Source organism: Schistocerca cancellata, chromosome 5 (genome assembly GCF_023864275.1).
Source record: "Schistocerca cancellata isolate TAMUIC-IGC-003103 chromosome 5, iqSchCanc2.1, whole genome shotgun sequence".
NCBI lineage: Eukaryota > Metazoa > Arthropoda > Insecta > Orthoptera > Acrididae > Schistocerca > Schistocerca cancellata.
This window is the reverse complement of record NC_064630.1, coordinates 636,452,180-636,467,619: the sequence shown is the minus strand read 5'-3', so window position 1 is coordinate 636,467,619 and position 15,440 is coordinate 636,452,180. Positions and strand designations below refer to the sequence as shown.

The window sequence follows — 15,440 nt, the reverse complement described above, 5'->3', positions numbered from 1 at the left end:
ATCTGAGTCGCTATCAGGCACCATCGTCGCATACGCAAATTAGCGGCCCGTTATTTACCCGAATTACATGACCTGTTCGTAGAAATTTAATGCCACATACCTCCACAAACTGATACGCACAAACAAGCTATTAAACAGGTGGTCATAATTTTTGGGCTCATCAGTGTATATCTCGCATAAGAACTGAGAAAACAAGATAAATGAGGAATCGTACTGAAGCATTTAGGCAGACGTTTTTCCTTCGCCCAGTTTGTGACTCTAATAACAAAAATAGTGATTAATATCACTGCAGGGTACATTCCGCCAAATGCAATGTGCTTGCTTGACGAATTTATCTGTGGGATGGGCGTAGAACAATAAATCGGAGATGGTGCAGTGAGAGAGGGAGAGAAGTTACGCCTAACAATAACAAAAGTTCTAACCAAATGTTCCATAAATACTGGTCAGTTAAAAATTAGATTTCGTGTTAGGTAAATATTTGTACGTGTCCTGTTACGCCGTCATCCTAGAGCGTCTTGTGACACTGCAGCTGGTTTGTTACCAAGATGATTTCTCCATTACACTTCCAGAAAACGATTTTGTGATTACTTTTCTCAGATTACAAGAAGAGTACTGTGTTGCACCGAATAATGCTTTGAAAAGTAGGTGCTGTATCACCAGTGCGAGCCCGCATCTCGTGGTCGTGCGGTAGCGTTCTCGCTTCCCACGCCCGGGTTCCCGGGTTCGATTCCCGGCGGGGTCAGGGATTTTCTCTGCCTCGTGATGGCTGGGTGTTGTGTGCTGTCCTTAGGTTAGTTAGGTTTAAGTAGTTCTAAGTTCTAGGGGACTGATGACCATAGATGTTAAGTCCCATAGTGCTCAGAGCCATTTGAACCACCAGTGCGAATAGTAGCTCTTAACAGATGTTTATTAAAGTTGCTTTTCTTATTCGTTCGTTGCAAATAAAAACCATTTGTTGGGCATGAGCTAGTAGAGCGCTAAACGTTAGTCATTCTTAATCAGAAATGATACTATAAACAGATATCAACACTTAAATCCGGATACGACATACCAGTGCCAACTCAAATTTGTATAGCGTAGACCATTTATTAGTTAATTTTACAACATACACAGAGTGATAAAAAAGTATTCCATATTTTAGGAGGTGATACTACGGACCATAACCAGACATTAATGACCTGTAAACATGGGCTCTAAAATGTATACCTTAAGAGCTTAAGCACTTCATCTTCTCATAGCTCTTAACGCACTATCATACACTCCTGGAAATTGAAATAAGAACACCGTGAATTCATTGTCCCAGGAAGGGGAAACTTTATTGACACATTCCTGGGGTCAGATACATCACATGATCACACTGACAGAACCACAGGCACATAGACACAGGCAACAGAGCATGCACAATGTCGGCACTAGTACAGTGTATATCCACCTTTCGCAGCAATGCAGGCTGCTATTCTCCCATGGAGACGATCGTAGAGATGCTGGATGTAGTCCTGTGGAACGGCTTGCCATGCCATTTCCACCTGGCGCCTCAGTTGGACCAGCGTTCGTGCTGGACGTGCAGACCGCGTGAGACGACGCTTCATCCAGTCCGAAACATGCTCAATGGGGGACAGATCCGGAGCTCTTGCTGGCCAGGGTAGTTGACTTACACCTTCTAGAGCACGTTGGGTGGCACGGGATACATGCGGACGTGCATTGTCCTGTTGGAACAGCAAGTTCCCTTGCCCGTCTAGGAATGGTAGAACGATGGGTTCGATGACGGTTTGGATGTACCGTGCACTATTCAGTGTCCCCTCGACGACCACCAGTGGTGTACGGCCAGTGTAGGAGATCGCTCCCCACACCATGATGCCGGGTGTTGGCCCTGTGTGCCTCGGTCGTATGCAGTCCTGATTGTGGCGCTCACCTGCACAGCGCCAAACACGCATACGACCATCATTGGCACCAAGCCAGAAGCGACTCTCATCGCTGAAGACGACACGTCTCCATTCGTCCCTCCATTCACGCCTGTCGCGACACCACTGGAGGCGGGCTGCACGATGTTGGGGCGTGAGCGGAAGACGGCCTAACGGTGTGCGGGACCGTAGCCCAGCTTCATGGAGACGGTTGCGAATGGTCCTCGCCGATACCCCAGGAGCAACAGTGTCCCTAATTTGCTGGGAAGTGGCGGTGCGGTCCCCTACGGCACTGCGTAGGATCCTACGGTCTTGGCGTGCATCCGTGCGTCGCTGCGGTCCGGTCCCAGGTCGACGGGCACGTGCACCTTCCGCCGACCACTGGCGACAACATCGATGTACTGTGGAGACCTCACGCCCCACGTGTTGAGCAATTCGGCGGTACGTCCACCCGGCCTCCCGCATGCCCACTATACGCCCTCGCTCAAAGTCCGTCAACTGGACATACGGTTCACGTCCACGCTGTCGCGGCATGCTACCAGTGTTAAAGACTGCGATGGAGCTCCGTATGCCACGGCAAACTGGCTGACACTGACGGCGGCGGTGCACAAATGCTGCGCAGCTAGCGCCATTCGACGGCCAACAACGCGGTTCCTGGTGTGTCCGCTGTGCCGTGCGTGTGATCATTGCTTGTACAGCCCTCTCGCAGTGTCCGGAGCAAGTATGGTGGGTCTGACACGCCGGTGTCAATGTGTTCTTTTTTCCATTTCCAGGAGTGTATGTATTTCAGAGCCTATGTTTTCTGGATATTTTGTCTTGTATTGGTCCGCAATACCACCTCTAAAAACATGGAATACATTTTTTTACGCCCTGTCTATAGAACGCGTGCAACATAGAGAAAGAATAGAAAATTCGACAAATGCATCGCTCAGTTGTACAATATTTCGCAATATTATATCTTAGTTATCTTTATGATCAGTCCGTGCATAATCCCTTTGGTTATAAATTTTCATAATGGAATTTTAAGTTCTGTGCCCGCGATTTCAGAAAATAATAGTGAACTATACAGGGCCTGCCTTCTTGGTTTTGTTTAGTTCCTAAACATGTTTCACCGTAGTTGAGACGTCTTCAGTGCTTTTGTTTCCTTTTATTGTTCCTGAAATATGTACAAAAAATTCTGTGTAGATTAGGAATACGCTCACAGACTTTTTGTTCCTCAGATTACATAATACATGTTATGCAGGAATGGCTAGAGGACAAATATACATCAATAGGGGAAAGATAGATACCGCCTAAAGGAAAATTAAAGATGCCTTTGGTGAAAAGAAAAGCAGCTATATGAATATCAAGAAGTTATTTAGAAAACCAGTTTTAAGCAAAGAAGGGAAAGCTGAAAGTTGGAAAGAGTATGAGGGGGATCTGTACAATGGAGATGTGCTTGAGAGCAGTATTATAGAAGCGAAAGATGAAGTAAATGAAAATGAGATGAGAGATATAACACTGCAAGAAAAATTTGAAAGATCACTGAAAGACGTAAGTCAAATCATGTCCCCGGGAGTAGAAGACATTCCTTCAGAACTAGTAATAACCTTGGGAGAAACAGCCATGACAAAACTTGTCCATATGGTATGTAAGGCGTATGATACATGCAAAATACTCTTAGACTTCAAGAAGAATATAATAATTCCAATTTCAAAGAAAGGTGTAAATATTACTGAACTTCCAATTTAACAAATGATGGTTCTAGCATTTGTAGACTTTGAAACAGTTTTGACAATCTTTACTCGAGTACTCTCTTTGAAATTCTAAAGTTAATAACTGTAAAACACGGGGAGCAAAAGGCTGTTTATAATTTCTGGTGATACCAGTCGACAGCTATAAGGGTCGAAGGGCATGAAAGGGAATCAATTGTTGAGAAGAGAGTGAGACAGTGTTATGGCCTATTCCCAATGTTGTTCTCTCTGTACATTGAGCAAGCAGCAGAGAAAACAAAACAAAAAGTTGTGGTAGGAAATGAAGTCTAGGGAGAGGAAATAAAAACATCGATATTTACCGATGACGTAATTCTGTCACAGGCAGCAAAGGACTTGGAAAAGCACGGAATGGAGAGTGTCTTGGAAGGATGCTATGAAATGAACATCAACAAATTCAGAACAATAATAATGGAGCGTAGTCAAAGTCAATCAGTTGACACTGACGAAATTAGATTAGGAAACGAGACGCGCGAAGTAGTGGATAAGTTTTGCTATTTGGGCAGCAAAATAACTGATGATGGCCGAAGTAGAGAGGATATAAAATGTTGACTGGCAATTACGAGGAAAGTGTTTCTGAAGGAAAGAAATTTGTTAACATCGAATATAGTTTTAAGTCTCGGAAAAACTTTTTTGGAAGTTTTTATGTAATGTAGAGATGCATGGAAGTGATAAATGAACGATATACAGTATAGAAAAGAAGAGAACAGACCTAGAAGAAGGACGCTACAACCGTGGCCGAAACGTTGGTTTTCCTCAGCAGTAGTTTTTTACAATATGATGCGGTATCATACCGAGAAAAACTTTATGCCGAAGAGAATAGACGTTATTGAAATACGGTACTATAGAAGAATGCTGAATATTATATGGGTAGATCAAGTAATCAATGAGGAGGTTCTGCACAGAACTGGGAAGAAAAGAAATTTGTGGCACAACCTGATTAGAAGAAGGATTCGGTTGATAGGACATATTTTGCGACATCAAGGGATCACCAACTTCGTTCTGGCGGGAAGCTTACAGAGTAAATATCGTAGAGGGAGACCATGGGAGGAATACAGCAAGCATATTTAGAAGAATATGGGTTATAGTGGTCATTCGGAGATGTCGATGTCTGCACAGGATACAGGAGCATGGAGAGCTGCATCAAACCAATCTTTGTACGGAAGACAAACAACAGCAACCGCTTACTTATGTACTTCACCTATGTTATATTGTGTGTAGCCTGTGGAAGCCACCAGAAATCAGCTAACTCCATTAAAATCATTAAAATAGTGGAATGTGCCCCTATATATATCTATTTGTGTGTGTGTGGGTGAGTGTTGGTGTAAGTGACATTATACAAGTTTATTTTGTATTATTTTATAGCTTAGGGTGTTGAGTAATGTTCTGCTGCTCAGTACTACTTTGACCATTCATAACACTTTCGCCCTGTAAGGCAGATTTGTTGATGTAATTTTCTTTTGTTGTTAATTAGTGATAGAGGGGACAATTTTTTTAAGAGTTAGAGATCTCTTTCTTTATATTTCATAAACAATCTTTTTTGAGTCATCTGGAGTCATCGGTCTTTTCGTCGGCCAGCCGCTGCTACAAATTTCTCTCTGCGCTAATCTCTTCATTTGAGAGCAACAATTGTACCCTACGAACCCACTTATTCGTTGGATTTATTAGAAATCTCGGTCTTCCCCTACAGTTTTTACCCACTACAGCGCTCTCTAGCACCTCGGAGGCTATTTCCTCAGGCCTCAACACATGTCATATCACCCTGTCCCTCCTTGTCAATTTATTCGGTATGTTATTTTCTTCGCTGATTCTGCGAAGAACGTCTTTATTCCTTATCAGTCGTAATTTTCAACTCTCTTCTGTAGCAACACATTTCAAATACTTCCGTTCTCCTCTGATCCTTTATTCTCTTTGGTTTAACGAAACACAATGTTGTGCTCGAAGCGTATCTTCTCAAAAATTTCTTCTCCACATTAAGGTCAATGTTTGATGCCAGGAACTGAAATTGCGACTGGCACTGAAATAAATTCAGTGGTGACAAGTGAAAATGAATGCCCGACCAGCCCCCGGATTTCCCTCTGTACGTGAACGGTTGCCTTAACCGCATCGGCTATTCGAGCAAGACTCACATGCAACCCAAATTCCCAATTGCATACTACACGCCCCCTGTCCATAATTCTCACTGCTCGCAGCTATCGAACAAAGAGGGTATCTGCAGTGAACAATCACTAATTACCGTCAATGCCAATACATTTATGTGTGGTGTCTGTTTTTCGAACTTGGCAGAAAGAACAGACACCGTACATTTAAAGAAGCATTAACTTCGTCTACTTCGTGATCCGCAATTCGGATGTTAAGCTTCTCGCTGTTCTCATATCTCATACTTTTCACTATTTTCGTCTTTCTTCGGTTTACTCTCAGTCCATATTCTGTATACATTAACCCGTTCTTTTCACGCAACAGATGGGGCACTTCATCTTCACATTCATTGAGGATAGCAATGTCATCAGGGAATGTTATCATCACTTGTACCCTTTCACCCAGAATTTTAATCCCGTCCCTGAATATTTCTTTCGTTCCCATCACAGCTTCTTCGAAGTACAGACTGAACACTAGTGGTGAAAGGCAGCATCTTTGTCTTACACCGCTTTCAATCCGAGCACTTCGGTCTTCGTCTGACATTCTTATTGATCCCTCTTGGTTCTTGTGCATGTCGTACATTACCCATTTTTCCTTATAGTTCACTCATGTTCCAGAATTTCAAACATCTTGCATCATTTTACTATGTCCATTGCTTTTTTTAGGTCGACATATCAGAATGAAACTGCCTAAGTTTTCTTCATTCCTGCTGCGATTATCAAGTGCAACGACAGAGCTGCCTCCCTCGTGCCTTCATCATTTCTAACGCCAAACTGATCATATAACAGAGCCTCAACATTCTTATTCATTCTTCTGTATATTGTCCTTGTCAGCAACTTGTATACATGAGGTATTAAGCTGATTGTGTGATAGATCTCGCACTCATCTACCCTTGATATCTTCGAAAGTCTGTGGTTGATAATTTTCCGAAAGTCTAATGGTACGTTACCAGTCTCGTGAATTCTACACACAATAATAGTTTGATTGTCACTTCCCCCAGTTCTGACTTTAATAGTGGAGCCCATATGTCATACTATCCACTCTAGTTTCTTCGTCTACCATCAGACAAGGCCTTCCTCTCATGTAGGCCATTATTGTACCCTCTCACTGCACTCTTAATGTTACAAACTGCTTTTATTCTCACCGAAGGTTTTATTGATTTTACTGTACGCTGAGTCAGTTCTGCAGATGACTGTTCTTCTTTCGATTTTCTCACATCTTTTCTGCAGCGATTTCGCCTTGGCTGCCCGGTACTTACTTATTTTACTCCTAAGTAATTTTTATTTCCGTTTTTCTGTCTTTCCATGAACGTTTTTATACCTCCTCCTATCGTCCTTTAGTTGTAGTATTTCTTTGTTACTCACGGTCTCTTCGCAGTTACCTGAATAACCAACATCTGTGCCCCTTTCAGAGATGTCCATCCCCGTTCAACGGAAATGCCTGCTTTCGTTTTCTTTAGAGCATTATGCATATCCTCAGCGAACCTGAGATACCTCTCGTCATTCCTCAGTATTTATGTACTCCACTTCCTTCCACTCTCATTCTTCCAGGCGATTCTCTTAAACTTCAGTCTACTCGTCATGAGGTGTGGTCTGAGTCTCCAGCTGCTCCTGTGTACGCCTTACAATCCAACATTTGATTTCAGAATCTCTCTCTAACTACGATGTAATCCAGCTGGAACCTTCCCACATGCGCTGGTCTTTTCAAAATAATACCTACCCTCCTGTGATTCTTGAACAGAGTATTCTCTTTCGTGTCTGAAATTTATTGTAGACCTCAGATCGTATTTATTCTCTCTCGTTCCTACTGCCAAGCCCACATCCTCTTGCACACATTTCTCCTGATCGTTATCCTACCACCACGTTCCATTACCTCATGATTATTAGATTTTCGAATCCCTCTACGTACTGAACTACTCATTCATTCATATACTTTTTCTACCTCTTCAGCTTCTGCCTACGACGTTGACGTGTGTACCTGAAATAACTTTGACGGCGTTAGTTTGGTGTCAAATCTGATGAGAACAACACTATCCGTGAAGAGTTCGCAATGGCTCACTCTCTGCTCTACTATCCGATTCCTAATTAATCCTACTCTTGTTTACAACTTTCGGCTGCTGTTGATATTACCCGAGATTCGTTCGGCTAGAAATCAATATCTTCTTTCCATTTCTTTTTACTAACACATGCTCTATCTAGACTGAGCCTTCGCATTTTGGTTTTCACATTTTATAGCATTCCTACTACGTTCAATCTTGTGGCATTCGATGCTCCGAATAGTAGAGTGTTATGCTGTCGTCGGTTATTCCATCTTTTTCTCATGTTTATCTCCTGTTTCGAAGTACCCTCACGGCGATTTGAGTGGTGGATTAACCTCGAATTTTTTGCCGGTGGGGAGATCATCTTGCTACTTTTCCAATTACGAAAGACATCTCCTGTGGATTTTTCGTTAAAGCAGTGGATTCAACTATCTACTTTAGCCTCATGCAACTGATAATTCCTGATACTTCCTCCTTTTAGGGACAGTTTCCCAACCCAAGGGCAAAGGTTTTCTCTGAGCATTTGTTCGCTCCTCCACCGTCTTTGATAAGTCCTTGGCAGAACGAGTCTGACTTGTTATGCCGGACATCTTCTGCCACCATTGCTGACGATTTTTATTCAAAATTTATGCATTTACTGGTTTTACCCGGGCCACTGGTGAAATAGGAAACGAATAAGAAACCACTGAAAATGCTACAACTTCGGGGAAACATTTTTTGGGATTCAACAAAAAGTAGAACAACGTTGTTGCAAGAAGGCGGACACTATAAACGTGTAACAGAACGAGGTTTAAAAAATTTGGTAACTTGTAGAGAATGAAATCAGAGGAATCAACATCCGGAAATATGAAAAAAAGGATTCTGCATTATAAAGCGCTTTCAATGCACTTGGTAGGCTAAATGAAGCACCAGAAACAACAGTCTGGAAAACGGTGGTTGACAATAGAGTACAATCAGATACTGTAAACGGAACCCGTGGCTTCACTACCGCAGAGTAAATTTTCAATATGACGACCATCAGTTTTGTTACATATAGTGCAATAACGAAACATGTTTTCTCTGATTCTCTGAAAGATATCATGCCCTCTCCTGATAGTATCAAACGCTGTAGTCATGCGTTCAGGAAGCTCAGGTACTATCCCTGATGATTCTGAGTACACAAGGGATTTTATGTAACCTGAAGGTTGAAGTCAAGCAAGCACACACGACGAGGGTACCCCCTTCGGATGACTCTCTGCCCGCAGCTGTCTGTGAGGTATGCCTTGGCTCGACGATCGAAGTGCGCTGGAGCACAAACGTTCTGAAACTACAAAGTAGAGCACTACTGCAGGGGAACGTCCTCCAGAAGTTCAGGTAAGGAACTCTACAGAAAGGTCAAATACCATGCTGCACTCATCTTCCAGTAAGGTGATCTCCAAGAATTCCAGTCCAGGTAATCGCTGAGAGTTACACCAGGTAACTTCTCGTACATGAAGTGTGTGAATGTTCAATAACACAGTGGTGGCTATAGATAGTCTAGTTATTTTCACGTTTGCGCTATAGATTCCTTAAACAGAAACGTGCCGAGTATAATCCAACATAAGCTCCCTCATTTTTAAAACATATTCTGTTACACCCTGTATCACTCGTTACCGATAACAAATGTTTCCTATTCATTTTCTAGATTTTATTTATTTATTTTAGAGCATAAGGATTTAATTAGCACAAAATCGGGCTCCAGAAAAAAAATTTTAAAGCGCCGTCTGATGATGGCTTTTTGATCAGAAACTGCTCATGGCTGATTGTGTGAAAACATTTATACAATGTTATCATTAATCCAGCTCTTATCTTGGGATTTCCCAACTGTATTTCACATGAAGGTGTAGTGTAGGATTTAGTTGGAGTGGGGCTCAGACTGGCACATGTGCAGATATGAGGCTTAGTGTAACCATTATTTTATTAAGCATCAAAATTTCAACCAACAGAATAGTATACTTACTTTAAAGCGCATTATATGTACCTGTAGCCCGAAAGAACCTTCAGTAGAGCTAAAATAATCAACAGCATAGTCATCCTTATAACAATAGCAGAACAAACTCGAACACAGAGGAAACTGGGCCACAACATGTACAATCCATAACGTAGGGTTCATGCCCATAACAAGAAATAGTAACTAAAAGCTCTTCCTGCCAAATAACAAGGAATACTTAAACTTATTTTCGATCAGTCTCACTTCACATTGATTACTGCTGTCTCTAGACAACTAAGACACCAAGATACCCAAACGCTACCGAACTACCCGCGCTTATGTCTGAGTTAATCCTTGTACAGTAACAGATGTGACATAAAACAAATATTCTGTATTTATAATTAATCTGTAAAAATGTCTAGTCTACTTGTTTGTTTGTTTGAACACGCTTCTCCAGAACTACGAATTTTCATGGGGTTTTAGCTTGGAGCACTGTACAGGCTTTACTCCATCACAGAAGCATCGCGAAAGAAAACGACCTCGCGATTGAAAATTTTGCTAAAACCGTCTTACCTGGCTGTTTCTCCGTTTGGAGAGGTTAATCTCCTAAATGGGTTTTTCCCAGGTAACTTGAGGATAACTTGCGATACCGTACAGGCTTTGTTTCGTGCAAATCGGGTCATGAAGAAAAGAAAATACCGTGATTTAAATTATTATTTAAAACAGTTCACACATATCCAAAACTGTCGACACATTTCTCGTGCTTTTTCAGAATTGCTTCCCATTAGATAGTTCTAAACTTCTAAACGGGGTATTGGCAGTAATAGGCAGCCCAGATGGCTTGCTAGTGGGATCATGATATCATGTCGAACAAAGCGGGAATTATATCAAAATGTTAGAAGTAGTCACAATCAAGCTACAGTAGCCCATTACAAACAGTATTGTAAGGTGCTTAAAAGTAATAGTAGGAAGGCAAAGAGTATGTGGTATGCAGATAGACTGGCTAATTCACAGAATAAAATTAAATCCATATGGTCAGTTGTGAAGGAAGTGTCTGGTCAGCAGCACAAGGTCGACGATATCAGGTCATTTCGTAGTAAAAATATTTCTGTTAATGATAAGTCAGATATGTGTACAGAATTTAATAATCATTTTCAGAGCATCGCTGGTGAAGTATTGTTGGTGAATTAAATAAAATCTTAGTTTCTACAGGGAATCATATAACTCTCTTGGAAAATGCCTTTCTGAGACTCCCCCCATGAACCATGGACCTTGCCGTTGGTGGGGAGACTTGCGTGCCTCAGCGATACAGATAGCCGTACCGTAGGTACAACCACAACGGAGGGGTATCTGTTGAGAGGCCAGACAAACGTGTGATTCCTGAAGAGGGGCAGCAGCCTTTTCAGTAGTTGCAAGGGCAACAGTCTGGATGATTGACTGATCTGGCCTTGTAACAATAACCAAAACGGCCTTGCTGTGCTGGTACTGCGAACGGCTGAAAGCAAGGGGAAACTACGGCCGTAATTTTTCCCGAGGGCATGCAGCTTTACTGTATGATTAAACGATGATGGCGTCCTCTTGGGTAAAATATTCCGGAGGTAAAATAGTCCCCCATTCGGATCTCCGGGCGAGGACTACTCAAGAGGATGTCCTTATCACGAGAAAGAAAACTGGCGTTCTACGGATCGGAGCGTGGAATGTCAGATCCCTTAATCGGGCAGGTAGGTTAGAAAATTTAAAAAGGGATATGGATAGGTTAAAGTTAGATATAGTGGGAATTAGTGAAGTTCGGTGGCAGGAGGAACAAGACTTCTGGTCAGGTGACTACAGGGTTATAAACACAAAGTCAAATAGGGGTAATGCAGGAGTAGGTTTAATAATGAATAGGAAAATAGGAATGCGGGTAAGCTACTACAAACAGCATAGTGAACGCATTATTGTGGCCAAGATAAATACGAAACCCACACCTACTACAGTAGTACAAGTTTATATGCCAACTAGCTCTGCAGATGACGAAGAAATTGAAGAAATGTATGATGAAATAAAAGAAATTATTCAGACAGTGAAGGGAGACGAAAATTTAATAGTCATTGGTGACTGGAATTCGAGTGTAGGAAAAGGGAGAGAAGGAAACGTAGTCGGTGAATATGGATTGGGGCTAAGAAATGAAAGAGGAAGCCGCCTGGTAGAATTTTGCACAGAGCACAACCTAATCATAGCTAATACTTGGTTTAAGAATTATGATAGAAGGTTGTATACATGGAAGAACCCTGGAGACACTAAAAGGTATCAGATAGATTATATAATGGTAAGACAGAGATTTAGGAACCAGGTTTTAAATTGTAAGACATTTCCAGGGACAGATGTGGACTCTGACCACAATCTATTGGTTATGAGATGTAGATTAAAACTGAAGAAACTACAAAAAGGTGGGAATTTAAGGAGATGGGACCTGGATAAACTGAAAGAACCAGAGGTTGTACAGAGTTTCAGGGAGAGTATAAGGGAACAATTGACAGGAATGGGGGAAAGAAATACAGTAGAAGAAGAATGGGTAGCTTTGAGGGATGAAGTAGTGAAGGCAGCAGAGGATCAAGTAGGTAAAAAGACGAGGGCTAGTAGAAATCCTTGGGTAACAGAAGAAACATTGAATTTAATTGATGAAAGGAGAAAATATAAAAATGCAGTAAATGAAGCAGGCAAAAAGGAATACAAACGTCTCAAAAATGAGTTCGACAGGAAGTGCACAATGGCTAAGCAGGGATGGCTAGAGGACAAATGTAAGGATGTAGAGGCGTATCTCACTAGGCGTAAGATAGATACTGCATACAGGAAAATTAAAGAGACTTTTGGAGATAGGAGAACCACTTGTATGAACATCAAGACCTCAGATGGAAACCCAGTTCTAAGCAAAGAAGGGAAAGCAGAAAGGTGGAAGGAGTATATAGAGGGTCTATACAAGGGCGATGCACTTGAGGACAATATTATGGAAATGGAAGAGGATGTAGATGAAGATGAAATGGGAGATACGATACTGCGTGAAGAGTTTGACAGAGCACTGAAAGCCCTGAGTCGAAACAAGGCCCCCGGAGTAGACAACATTCCATTGGAACTACTGACGGCCTTGGGAGAGCCAGTCCTGACAAAACTCTACCATCTGGTGAGCAAGATGTATGAAACAGGCGAAATACCCTCAGACTTCAAGAAGAATATAATAATTCCAATCCCAAAGAAAGCAGGTGTTGACCTTTGTGAAAATTACCGAACAATCAGTTTAATAAGCCACAGCTGCAAAATACTAACACGAATTCTTTACAGACGAATGGAAAAACTAGTAGAAGCCGACCTCGGGGAAGATCAGTTTGGATTCCGTAGAAATACTGGAACATGTGAGGCAATACTGACCTTACGACTTATCTTAGAAGAAAGATTAAGGAAAGGCAAACCTACGTTTCTAGCATTTGTAGACTTAGAGAAAGCTTTTGACAATGTTGACTGGAATACTCTCTTTCAAATTCTAAAGGTGGCAGGGGTAAAATACAGGGAGCGAAAGGCTATTTACAATTTGTACAGAAACCAGATGGCAGTTATAAGAGTCGAGGGACATGAAAGGGAAGCAGTGGTTGGGAAGGGAGTAAGACAGGGTTGTAGCCTCTCCCCGATGTTATTCAATCTGTATATTGAGCAAGCAGTAAAGGAAACAAAAGAAAAATTCGGGGTAGGTATTAAAATCCATGGAGAAGAAATAAAAACTTTGAGGTTCGCCGATGACATTGTAATTCTGTCAGAGACAGCAAAGGACTTAGAAGAGCAGTTGAACGGAATGGATGGTGTCTTGAAGGGAGGATATAAGATGAACATCAACAAAAACAAAACGAGAATAATGGAATGTAGTCGAATTAATTCGGGTGATGTTGAGGGTATTAGATTAGGAAATGAGACACTTAAAGTAGTAAAGGAGTTTTGCTATTTGGGAAGCAAAATAACTGATGATGGTCGAAGTAGAGAGGATATAAAATGTAGACTGGCAATGGCAAGGAAAGCGTTTCTGAAGAAGAGAAATTTGTTAACATCGAGTATAGATTTAAGTGTCAGGAAGTCATTTCTGAAAGTATTTGTGTGGAGTGTAGCCATGTATGGAAGTGAAACATGGACGGTAAATAGTTTGGACAAGAAGAGAATAGAAGCTTTCGAAATGTGGTGCTACAGAAGAATGCTGAAGATTAGATGGGTAGATCACATAACTAATGAGGAAGTATTGAATAGGATTGGGGAGAAGAGAAGTTTGTGGCGCAACTTGACCAGAAGAAGGGATCGGTTGGTAGGACATGTTCTGAGGCATCAAGGGATCACCAATTTAGTATTGGAGGGCAGCGTGGAGGGTAAAAATCGTAGGGAGAGACCCAGAGATGAATACACTAAGCAGATTCAGAAGGATGTAGTTTGCAGTAGGTACTGGGAGATGAAGAAGCTTGCACAGGATAGAGAGCTGCATCAAACCAGTCTCAGGACTGAAGACTACAACAACAACAACGAGACTGACATCTGAGATACTCCTCTGTGATACTGACAATGGGAAGATTGAGTCCATAATTAAATCACTGAAGACTAAAGACTCTTATGGATATGATGGAGCGCCTAGGAGAATATGTACTGTGCTGCACATATTAGCCCTGTACTTAGCCATATTTGTAATTTTTGCTTTAAGAATGGTCAGTTTCCTGAACGATTAAAGTTCTCAGTAATAAAGGCGCTTTATAACAAAGGAGAAATGAATATGTAGACAATTTAGACCTATTTCTATGCCATCACAGTTTGCCAGAGTTATTGAAAAGGCTGTGTAGGTAAGGATAATTGGTCATTTTATATCACATAATTTGGTATCAAATGTACAGTTCGGTTTTAGAAGTCGTTTAACAATTGAAAATGCTATATTCTCTTTTCTCTGTGAGGTACTGGGTGGATTAAACAAAAGATTTCGAACGCTAGGCATATTTTTTTGATTTAACTAAGGCGTTTGATTGTGTTGAGCACAAAATATTGCTCGAAAAGTTGAACCATTACGGAATACGACGAATAGCTCACAACTGGTTCGCCTCTTACTTTAACAACAGACAGCAAAATGTCATTATTAACAGTGCTGAGAATGACTGTGATCTGGGTTCTTAGTGGGGTACGGTCAACTGGGGAGTGTCATAGGGAGCAGTGTTGGGGCCACTCCTGTTCCTTATTTATACAAATGATATGACCTACAGCATTATGGGTAATTCTAAAATATTTCTTTTTGGTGACGACACTAGCTTTGTAGTAAAGGAAATCGTGTGCAACGTTGGCTCTGTTCCAGTGGAGTTCATGACATAAGTTCATGGCTTGCAGAAAATAAACTAACGCTAAATCACAGTAAGACACAGTTTTTACAGTTCCTAACACACAATTCAAAAAAACCCGACGTTTTAATTTTACTGAATGGGCATATGATAGCGAACCTCAACAGTTCAAATTTCTAGATGTTAAGATAGATATAAAACTGTCATGGCTGCCATTTTTACTATTCGAACGGTATGTGAAGTAAGTGATTGTTCGACACGAAAATTAGTCTACTTTGCTTATTTTCATTCGTTTATGTCGTATGGTATTATTTTTTGGGTATGATTTCCCATTCT

General features: G+C 41.4%; 1 protein-coding gene across 1 annotated transcript in view; it reads left to right on the top strand.

The window, feature by feature from the left end:
- LOC126188129 (glutamate receptor 1-like) overlaps nt 1-15,440 on the top strand; it is a 559,761-nt gene that overhangs the window by 222,295 nt on the left and 322,026 nt on the right. The gene's annotated exons all lie outside the window — the stretch shown is intronic.